The sequence below is a fragment of the Miscanthus floridulus genome, chromosome 2, assembly GCF_019320115.1.
Source record: "Miscanthus floridulus cultivar M001 chromosome 2, ASM1932011v1, whole genome shotgun sequence".
Classification (NCBI taxonomy): domain Eukaryota; kingdom Viridiplantae; phylum Streptophyta; class Magnoliopsida; order Poales; family Poaceae; genus Miscanthus; species Miscanthus floridulus.
The window spans coordinates 78,831,743-78,843,473 of record NC_089581.1 but is presented as its reverse complement, the minus strand read 5'-3'; positions in this window follow the sequence as shown (position 1 = coordinate 78,843,473).

Genomic DNA, 11,731 nt, shown 5'->3' with positions numbered 1-11,731 from the left:
TATGTTGGCATCCTCTAGCTAGGAAAAATACTAAACCTACGGAAGAAATACTTGAAATATGGTCTTTCTATTTAACCTTGATTATTTGCTAGTTTCTAGTGAAAATAAAAGGGATAAAAATATATAACATATGATCATGCAAATTTTAACACAGTGTTCATATGCTAGGATGAAAGTAAGAAAAATATTAAATCTATTGTTTGACACTTTTCACTAGGCTAAACTATTTTAACTAAAATAAGCCTATGCAACTTGTCATTTTTGTAGAGGTTGCTACGCTTATCTACATGGCATGCAATTTGTATAGTAGACTATTGGGGTTATATGTAACCTACTGTAATTTTCTCAAAATTTATTGAGCACCGGAAATATTTATCCTCTAAATCACCCAATTATGTAAGGAAAATTAATAAATAAATTATTTTGGCTTAACCATGATGTTCTCTTGGGTGCTTGTGATGCATATGATCTATTGATGTTAGTAGTGGTGCTCAGAAATAATTGGTTATAGGCAACTAGTTAATTATGGCTCTAGAAGTCAATTTGATGACTGTATGTATAGTTTCTGTTGTCATGGTGTTTTCAAAATGAAGATGAAGTTTGCTATGAATATTGTTAATAACAAAGTTGTGTATAGCTTACTCATCTTGCATGTTCTAAAATTTCATGGTTATAGGCCCTAATGGATTAAGAGTTATAGTCATTAGAAGTCTGCTGTCATATTTGCTTATCCTCTGCATAGATCTAGAAGATTGAATTGTTTGACCTTGATAGTAACTGAATCACCTTAAGATGATTAAAATAGAGTTGTAGGAAATTTCATAAGATTTCCAGAAAGTCCACAACCATAGTGTTTGGATGTGTATTACTCTAGTTATGGTCAAAACAAGTAGTTGTTGTCTTGCAGCCCAAAAAATGCTAAATAGGTGTTTGTTTAATTACTAGAGAGGAGATATGCACCTACTCAGTAAAAGAAAGTTAATCTCTTTATCACCCTAATACATTGTTTTTAAGGACATTTATGTTTATGCATCTTATCATATCATCCATATCATTACCGTGCATTCTTGTATCTTTTTTTGCGCTCATGCATATAGGATCGCCACAAGGAATCACACTCTTGGAGTTTGAGGCAGAGGAGGAGAATCAGGAGGCACCACAACAGGTAGCCCCTAAAAGCAAGGAGCAACCTCCTGAGGAATTATCGGAGTGCCCCAATCACAAGCCTACCTCCTTTCTGAAAGGCAAGCCCCAAAGCATTCTAAGCCTCCTATGTTTTACAAATATCACTTGAGTCCATTATGTTTGATGCATTAGGTTATAAGAGTTGGTTGGAAACACTTGATGCATAGAACTACCTTGTCCAAAAATATACCTTGAACCCTATGTAGGTCTAGGATTGAACATATGCTTAGCCACGCTTAGACCGGTAGAAGTCAGGTGATTTCCTATCACCTGCGAGATATAGGTTGATATCGGAGCACGGTTGGCCATATTTGCTATCATGGAAAATAACCATGGGATGTTATCTATGTGGAGACCGGGCAAGATCTTATATGCACATGGTGTGGGTTGGCTATGTCGATCCTATCTATGTTGATTAAGGACCATACCATTGTTGGTGCTTCTGTCGAGATTGAACTCATGCCTCTCACTTAGCTGACCGGATAACTCGTACCGACCGTGAAGCTGAGTAGCTCAACTTAGGCTAGGCCTCGTTTTGTTAGAGTGCGCACTCTGGATGGTACTAAGGATGTGCGGGGAGCCAGATGTGAGCCCAAGGGTAGGCCAGGCCTAAACATCCTAGCAGCTAGTTGTCCCTAGTTGTGCGGTGCTGATCGAACCCACGAAATGTGTACCTGAGTTGTACCAAAGGTGACCCAATGCGATCCCGATGGGGGAAGTGTGGGTTTGTGTTAGAATAACTGCCCAGCTGGTTGCAACCGATTCGACTCACCATCTCTTCTGGATAGTGAGAAACTCGACTAGTCCCAGCATCATAGTAATTGGACTATGGAATTTGATGGTTATATTGGACATGGGAATGCTACACCGGCTATGGTTATTATTGTGATGGTACATAATGATATATCACATGTTTGGCATAGGTTAGTTGTTAATCTAGAGGTGAATAGCTATAATTAACTTGATAACCAAATTATAAAATGTATAGTTGAACTAGTGGCTTTTTATGCAAAATATTGTCTAGCTAGCTCCACTTATAAAGCCTTGCATGATCCTCGGAGTCACATTATTTTTGGTTTATGACGGGCAAGTCTAGCTGAGTACCTTCTTGTACTCAGGTTTTATTTTCCCCACTTATTGCAGATAATAAGTCTATCATGGGTATTGTAAGAACTGCTTTTGTCCCGCCATGGATGAGGAGTAGGCCATGGGCAAGGCGCTTCTATATATCTAATCTATGATGCTTCTGTGGGATGAGATCACAAACTGGCAAGTATTTGAACAATGGTGTGAGATGTTAGTTTCAAAACTACCTTTGCTTCCGCTACTACTTCATTTGAACTTGGTTTGTAATAACTTTAATTATACTCTGAGGTATGGTGAGGTATTTGTGAACTTTATGTAATATGTGACATGTATGTTGAATCATGTACGATCTTGGTTGTATGTTAGCGATGAATCAAGACCCTTCGTGGTACTCGACAGACTACCGGGTTTATATGGGCTCAAGTATGACAGTGCGATCGTTTCAGTGGTTGCCATTGTACCTGTACTCTTATAAATTGGTTGGTTCTGTCACAGCTAGCATCGAAGCAAGGTTTAACATTATTTGCCACATGTGTATTTAAAACAAAGGTTTTTGTTTTCCAAAACCAGTTTTTGGCAACTTATAGTTATATATATATAGGTGTTCAAATCTGAAATTTGAATCTAAAGTGTGCCAGTGATCATTTCCTTTATGTCTAGCTAAGGATTTTAGGTGGCTACTTTTCTTCTTGTATAAAGACACACCCCACACCTTTGACAAGGTGCATCATTATAGCTATAAAACTCTTGTCCGGGTCTAGCAAAGCTAATACTTAGATTTTACTTCAATCTTTTCTTGGACTCCTTCAACACTTAGTTGAGGTCTCTTGATCCAAACTAACTTAAAAGCTTCTCCGATAGCTCTACCAAAATCTTGATGATCTTGGTTAAACCTCCCTTGAACTTTTAATCAAACTTCTTTCATACTCTGAGTTTCTCTCACATCTTTGGGTACCACCACGCTTCTGCTGCACAAACTAGAACGTAGGATACTTCACCTTACAAATTCTTCAACTTGGCTACCACCCTTAAGAAAATATAAACTAGGGGATACAAGAAGGGTAGCTTGCATCTTCTTCCCGATGATCTAACTAGTATCACGATGTCCTGACATCCCAATGAGACTCTTGTGTATGGGCAAGAACAAGAAATCTGGAATTCCTCATGAGCAGAAAAATAGCAGCAGCGTAAAATGGCTGTAACTCGCATTCTGTTAATCCAATGATATTGTAGCTTATACCGTTGGAAACCATATAAAATTCTCCACAATTTCCTTACATAACACTTTTCCAAATTCTGCCACTAACTTGGTCGAAAACAGGGTACAACAGAAACTGTTCCTGGTTCCAAACAGCACAGATGCATCGGCTTGTGATTTTTGTATCTCCATAATTAAAATAGGTATCAGGGTGATTCTTGCACTCCGAGGAAGATATGGAAGTCTACTATTGTCCAGAATTTTCTCATGATTTTTTATCATTCAAAATCAGAGTAATAAGCTGAAGAGTGCAGACTGCTCCGAAAAGATAGGATAGAGGAAACAGAAGAAAACCATAACCCAACTATTTATTTCACTAATCCTTATACCTTAGGCCTATAAACTAAATGAAATTGTGGGGACACCCAACAAGATCATTGCAATCATTTCAAAAATCCAAAACAATCATAAGCATAATGATAGTTCAACAAAGCAATAAAGGTGCACACTCAATCATTGACTCAACTTGCGATACTATCGTCCTCATTATACTAGGGGTAACAATCCTAAGACTCATTCTCAGATTTCGCAAGAAGGTGATGAGGAACAGTTCTAAAAGCATATCAAATCAAGGAGTGGAGATGAGAACAAAGACTTTAAAATAAGCACCAAGGTAGAGATGAATAGCAAGGGTAGATATATAGTAGAGAAGAAAATATCAAGGTTCATAGAGCAAGGGTTTTTGTAGCAACTTCTAAACCTTAAAATGACCAGTTTCTACTAGGCTTACGTCCTACAGTCAGCATTACTCTGATACCACTTTGTAGCACCCGGTTTTAAGAACGAAACCAGATACACACCATATGTGAGCCCAGGAAGTCAAATCTCACATAGAGCTACAAATAAGGGTAATATCGAAAGACAATGCTTAAATACATAGCGTATTAGTTTAGAGAATATAACCTCAGAGTATAGACAATAGAAAGACAACTCCGATCTTCAGGCGAAGACTCCAAATCCACAGGGACAACTGACTGGTTGATCACAAGCCTAACTTCTTCAAACTCTAGCAATCTAGTACCCATCCGGGATTTTATCCAAATATGTGAAAAATAAAGCAAGCGTAAGTACATGTCGTACTCAACAAATATAACACGGGGTTCATGAGGCTCAAAAGGCTGACACTGGTTAACTGCGATTAGCTTTTAATTGTCACAATTTTAGCAAAGGAGTAGCAACAAGTTTATCACAAGCCCATAAACACATGATCAGGTAAACATGAACAATGAATAGCATAAATAGTAATCATTAATGAGCATCTTCATCATCCATATCATTAGTGTCCATCATCTATTCCATAAGGGTTCCAAGGCCGCTCGTGACCGTGAGCACGGCTGATATACTAGTTTTACACTCTGCAGAGGTTGTACACTTTCACTGTGAGTCGTGATTTACCCTTTTGCCCGAGGTAGCTAATCTCTTGACCCACTTCCAAGGAAGGTCGGCAGGGTTCACTATGAAGCCTTTCAAAGGTTCGTCTAACAAGTTAGGGCCGCTAGGTTTCTATGGCCTACGAATGTAGAGCTCCCCTTCCGACAGGCACAATGATGCGCAGCCTATACACTGACGGACAGAGGCCGCACTATATCCAACCCGGAATACACCGCACTATACCAATGCAAGAGACGCTTGTGAGGTCACAAAAACACCTTAGACATGTCTAGGATGGTAAATGGAACAATGTTTGTATTCATGACATGGGCCAATTTTGCTTCGAAGTCCTAGTTTACTCATAATGTCATTTTCATGATCCTACTTTGACCAAAGTTGAACTATAGCCTAGAGTGTTTGCATGGTAGTCCACCCTTAATAAAAGTTGTAGTTCTTAACATGGGTAACAAACTTTGATTTAGGTCCATGAGCTAATTCAGAGCCTAACATAGTCAAAAATAGGTCCAAAGTAGCAATGAAATGTTGTTTCTAGACGTCGAAATTTTTCTAAGTCAAAATGCAGATTTTAGTTTCAAGTGCACCACTTTGGAGCTCTGTAGTTTGAAAACCATAGCAATTTTGGTAATGGTTCTTAAAGCAAAGTTGGAGATCTCACATAGCTCTACAACTTTCACTAATACCATTTTCGCTAAATCGCCGTGGATTAGGAGTTACAAGTGCAAGAAATTGCTCTATCAGTCGGTTCCTTCACCCGTCTGAACCGGCCGGGGCAGCAGCCATCGTGGCCGACTGGCCATGTGCTGTGGTAGCCACTTGGCATCTGTACGCTGGCGCTGGCCCTGCGCATTAGGCCAGAGCAGGCAGAAGAGGGCACCATGTCATGCTCGCTCACTCTCTCATGCTCACTCTCTCTGCCTCGCCTCACTCTCGCTCTATCTCTGCCATAGCCGAGCTCCACTGTGCCCGCTCGCCGTCATCACTACACCTCCAACCAATCCATCATGCTCACAGCTCTGCCATCATCTCCTCTACCTCCCTGACCCACCATTGTCACCGTTCGAACCAAGGTATAGCCACATTGTGTGTCACCATCGCCGCCATGTGCATGGAGCGCTGCCGAGCTCGAAGCTCGCCGTGGCTAGCCATATCCACTGCTCCTCCTACCTTTTTCTCCCCTGGTCTATCGTCATCTTAGGTCCCAATAGCTCATGTCATAGTCGGTTTAACCACTACCGCCGCCACCACACGGGAACATGAGACCGCATCGTGCGCGTCCACCATGGCCGTGACCTCAAGATTGTCATGGCCATCCCTGACTAGACCCCATTGTCCCCCTCTAGCATGCGTTGCCACAGTGTCATGAACCCTAGCACCATCACCAAAGATGGAGACCTGCCTTTGAATGCCGTCTCATCGAAACAGCGACACCACTGTCATGCTCTGTGCGGCATCGTGGCGCCATGCACGCGACCAGAGCACACCGCCACTTCACCATGCCCTAGACCTAACCCTAGAGCTCTGCTTGGACTCCCTGATGCTGTAGCATCGCTCGCCTAGCCATGTCATTGCCAGAGACGATGATCCCACCACTGAGCACCTCCATCGTGCTGCCATTCTCGTCGGTGAGGTAGCTCTAGCGAACCGTTGAGCCAACCAAGGGCACCAGTCAACACGGGATGTTGAGTAGGTCACAATGGCGAAGACACTACTGCCAACGAGCTTGCCTCCACCGAGCTCTGTCCGATCAGTGCTGTCCTCTGCTGCTGTCTCACTGACGCGTGGGCCCATTGACCCACGGGGCCCAGCTATCAGTCAGGGTTTTGATTTTTTTTCTTTATTTATTTTTCTAGATTTTGTTGCAAACTTCAAAAATTCATTACTAGAGCTAGGAATGTCCAAATTGAGTGAGCCAAATTTTGTTGGGTCATCATGAAGTGTAGTTTTGATAAAAATATGAAACCTACTGTTTGGGATATTTTTCTGGGGGAATTAAATTGAGCTAGTTAAGTGCTTTTAAAATAGTTTCTATCTTATAAAATTCATATGTTGAGCTAGGGATGTGCAAAAATTGTGATTCCAATTTTGTTGGTCTTGTGTTGACATGCTCTAGCTAGGAAAAATACTAAACCTACAGTATGCATAATTGGAATATGGTCTTCCTATTTAATCTTAAATAATTGCTAGTTTCTAGTGAAAATAAATGGGGTAGAAATACATAACTTATGATCATGAAAAATTTTACACAGTGTTGTTATGCTAGAAAAATATGAAATATGTTGTTTGGCACTTTTCACTAGGTTAAACTATTTTTGCTAAAATAAGCCTATGCAACTTGTCATTTTTGTAGAGGTTGCTATACTTATCCAAATGGCATGAAATTTGTGTAGTAGACTAACCATACTGGAATTCAAAGAAGAGGAAGAGAATTAGGGGACACCACAACTAGTAGCTCCCGAAGGTGGGGAGCCAGATACTGAGGAACTTTTGGAGTACCCTGACCACCGACCCACTTCTTTCCTAAAAGGCAAGCCCCGGAGCATTATAAGCCTCCTATGTTTTATAAAATATCACTTGAGTCTTTTATGTTTGATGCACTAGGTTATAAGAGTTGATCAGAAATACTTGATGCATAGAACTACCTTGTCTAGAAATATACCTTGAATCACATGTTGGTCTAGGATAGAATAACTTCTTAGCCATGCTTAGCTCGATAGAAGTCGGGTGATTTCTGTGGTAGAACCGCCTAATCTAATGCCTCACAGGAGTGCTTGTCTTCCATTAGACACTAAGCACTCGAGGGGGAACACTAAATTACTCGGTTCCGTCGGGCACACCCCAGGGGAGAACCCGAAAATCCACATTTTTGCCATCAGGATCACAAATGAGAGAATAAAGCTTTCATCATTCTTAACCATTTCTTACATCACTTTTAATACAACATCAGACTATAGCATTTATTATTATAACAGCGGAATGAGATCATAATATTAGAGTTGTAAACAATTTAATTGAACAGCGGAATATAAACATGTGAACAGAGTTACAGTGGAAATAAACATCTATTAATGTCATGATGAAGTATTGATATATAGACTATGACAACAGATTATGAAACTTTCATTTATAAAAGTATTTGGTGAGAGTTGTAAATAACAACTATGATCGCAACATAAAGGAAATCCTCTCTGAGCCCACTAGGAGGAATCCACACACAAAGGTCAGCTCTAGCATCCGCCTGTCACCTGCAACAGGGGGAATAAAACCCTGAGTACTCAATTGTACTTAGCAAGACTTACTCGACAAGAGAAAAGAAAAGACTCCAAGGATATGCAAGGCTATCTGACTTGTGGGTTCATTGCATTTGTAGGAAGCATTACTAAGCGTGCGTCCTTATATTCGATTTTTATTAAAGCCGCATTGGTTCATTAACTAACCATTCTATGTAAGCACCTGTGCTACTTTCAAGCAGGTGATAAGCAATCAGATTTCCTTTGCCCATCTTCCATCTTTCATCTTTTAGTTCTTACTACGATGCTAAACTACAGACAAGTCGTACCGGATAGCCCAGCGATTCACAAATCAATGCCCCTAGCTGGGTACCCCAAAAACACACGCCCCGCTTGTACCCCAGGCACAAGCAGGACCAACCCATCACTCTCCTGTCTCAGGTGTCCAGGTCCCCATCCAAACTGGGACTCCAAGCCCCCGCCCCTGAGTCCCGGACTCAGTGCGGTGCAAGGACCTCCTCCACCAAAAACAAACCCTGACAGTCGGTCTGAAAAGAGCCGGATCTGCGACAAGAGAGCAACAAGCCTTCCAATCACCCATACACAAGTATGTGCTCAGGATAATAAGTCTATGACCTGCCTAGAGTCATATGCAATGATCGGTCCTTAACCGACCAGACAGGAAAAAATGGTGTAACCAAGCTATGACCTGCCTCTGCGGCGACACAACTTCTTACACCCACCAATATCCAAACCATATCCCTGCCCGGTCACTATTTTCCTTTCCACCATTTTATATACTCCAAGTGATAATCATATAGTAACATATTTTCTATATCTCGCGAGTGACAGACAATCACTCAACTTCTACCGGAGTCCTGTAGCATAGCAATCTACACGATCCTTTCATACTAGTCAGGCTCATAGGAATAAAGATATATATATGCAAGTGGGTTTCATTCAACTCCTTGAAACTTAATGCACAAATATAATTTAAACTGTAGAAAAGGTAGGGGTTATGCACCGGGGCTTGCCTGGGTAAAATATAATTAGAAGTTAGCTTTCCATCATGGCGACATGATCTCCAAAAGCACCATTTCTTTAGCAACTCCCGATGACTCCGTGATCCATCGACGTCGCTATCATGACATGCAATGTAATGAAATGCAAGGGTATGATCAACTGACTGCAATCGTGACTCGTATAAATACGCTCTACGCCTCTCAAGTGAATGAGCTAGTTCTAACGACGACCGTACTTAGGCTACATATACACTTTGTTGGATAAGGCATTATTTCCCAACAATAATTTTAGTTACATAAACCCAAGGTGTTTCCTCATTTCGTTCTATTGATTTAATCATTATTTTAAATAGAGCATTGTTATCTATCTAGCAAACTAATTATTCTAGTGCTACAAGAATTACAACGAGTACCTAGTATTGCTAGGAACCTACTGTACAAATTTTTGATTTAACCATATTACCAATTTATCACAAAAATTCATACAAGTTTATATTTTGCAATATTAAGTATCTTAGATTAATTAGATAGCTCCCAAAAATATTATCGAACTATGTGCACAAAATGTACTAATAGGTAGATCCTAATTTTAGGAGACTAACCAAAACTAGTTTGACATTTTTATGATTTTTCTATGATTTATTACCAATTTTCCAATATTCAGATGATTACTAAAATTAACAAAATACCGAAAAGAGAAACGACTCTTGGTCCCAAAGCGGCCCAGCTCGCCTGGACTAGCGGCCTCAACAGCCCATGCGGGGCAGGCGCGGTCCGACATGGGGTGGGCTCGCGTAGGCGCGAGCGGCTCGGATGCCTCGGTGACCAACCAGCCCAACAGATGGGCGCGCGGCTGGCCCAGCGAGGCAAGCGGCCCAGGCGCAATGCGTTTTTGTAGAAAACCCCCTCTACGTTTGTCTAATCACCAAACTCGATTTGTACTATTTGTTACTCTCTTTGTCTTATCTCAATAAGCCCTATACTTGTTTCTATTTATGAGTAGTGGTCCACGAGGTACTCCAAAGCAGAGCAACGGATAGCACGGCACGGTCGACACCGAATTTGGCGACGGTGGGCCCGAACGACGGCGATTGAGGGTCTAGTTGACATCCCTAGATCATGGCGCACCCACCAGTGGTCGTGGTAACTCCGGAGGTGGAGTGTGGCGGCAGGGCCAGGTATGATGGTGGCCTAGCATGGCGACAGGATGCCGGCGACCACGAAGACGGCCATGATGAGGGCCAGGGTGGAGCGCACGGTATACCTATGGTCCAAAGTATGGCTGCAGTGAGTACATCTAGGTCGAAGTAGGCCCTACGCCTGTCGGCCGCGTGAACGAGATCTAAGCCAAGGTTGCCGGCGACAGCAACGGCGTTCCGGCGGACTTAGTGTCAAAATAATCCACCTATCAACGATTAGAGCAGTAGGAGCTCACCATGAGATGGCTGAAGAGGTTGTGTGGCGCAGCGAAAGCTTGGGAGGTTCCCGTCCACGCGCATGGCAAACTGGAAAGCGGGTGTGGCCATGGCGGGGAGGAGTAGCACGGGGTCGCAGTCCGGCCAAGCACGGCAGTCGCACGCGTGGGGAAGGAAAGGGGGTGCACGGCAGAGCAGCGAGTCCAGCGTGGGACCGAGGATGCGCGTGGACGATGACGTGGTGCTGCGGAGCTCAGCACGAGGAGGTAGTGGCGCGGGCGGCTGCGCCTCGATGGAGGAGCAGAGGAGGCCCGGCCGGCGGTAACCGAGCATGGGCGGGCTGCGGCGAAGGTCGCGAAGACAAAGAGGAGCAGCGCTGTGGCAAGGCACCGGCACGACAGTGGAGATGGAGGAACGGCGTGCTTGCGCACTGAAGAGGCAGTGGGGCACGGGCGCCCGGTCACGACGGCGGACCAAGGTGAAGGGGAAAGGAGAGGGGATGCCGTGCGAGACGCGTGGGTGTTCGTGAAGGAAAACCGAACAGAACTCCAGGGCGAGGTGGCTACGGCTCGGCCGGCGCTGTGGCAGCGGGCGCGGCCACGTCCGGCCGGGTGCTCAATGCTGGCGAGGAGAGCGAACAGGGGCATTGGCTTCCTCAAGAAGCAGGGGTGGAATCAGAGTGGGGAAAACAGACAGATGAAATGAAGACACGCTGAAGCAGGGAATCGGGCAAGCAGCGGGGACAGGAAGGACGGCGCTGCTGCAAGCTCAGCCAACTCTCATTAAGGCATTCACAGAGAAAAAGGACGTACGGGAGAAAGATAGCGCGAGTCAAGGCCTCAGAGGCAAAAGAACAGGCGAGGATAGAGACAAGACAATAAAGGCAGCAGCATAGGCGAGACAATGGAGGCAGGACTGATTCTGCGACCCAACATGGCCGGCAGGATTTGGCATGGACACGACTGAGGCCGCAAAGATAGGCAATCAGCGAAATGGAGACAAGCAATGCATTGATGGTGCCACAGCGATGATGCGACGAAATGGGCAGTCGAACGGTGACGGTAAGAAATGCCAATCAATGAGTACGCTGTACGTCAGAAAAATAATGAAGCTGCTGCTCTCTCTCATATGTTCGTGCTTATCAAA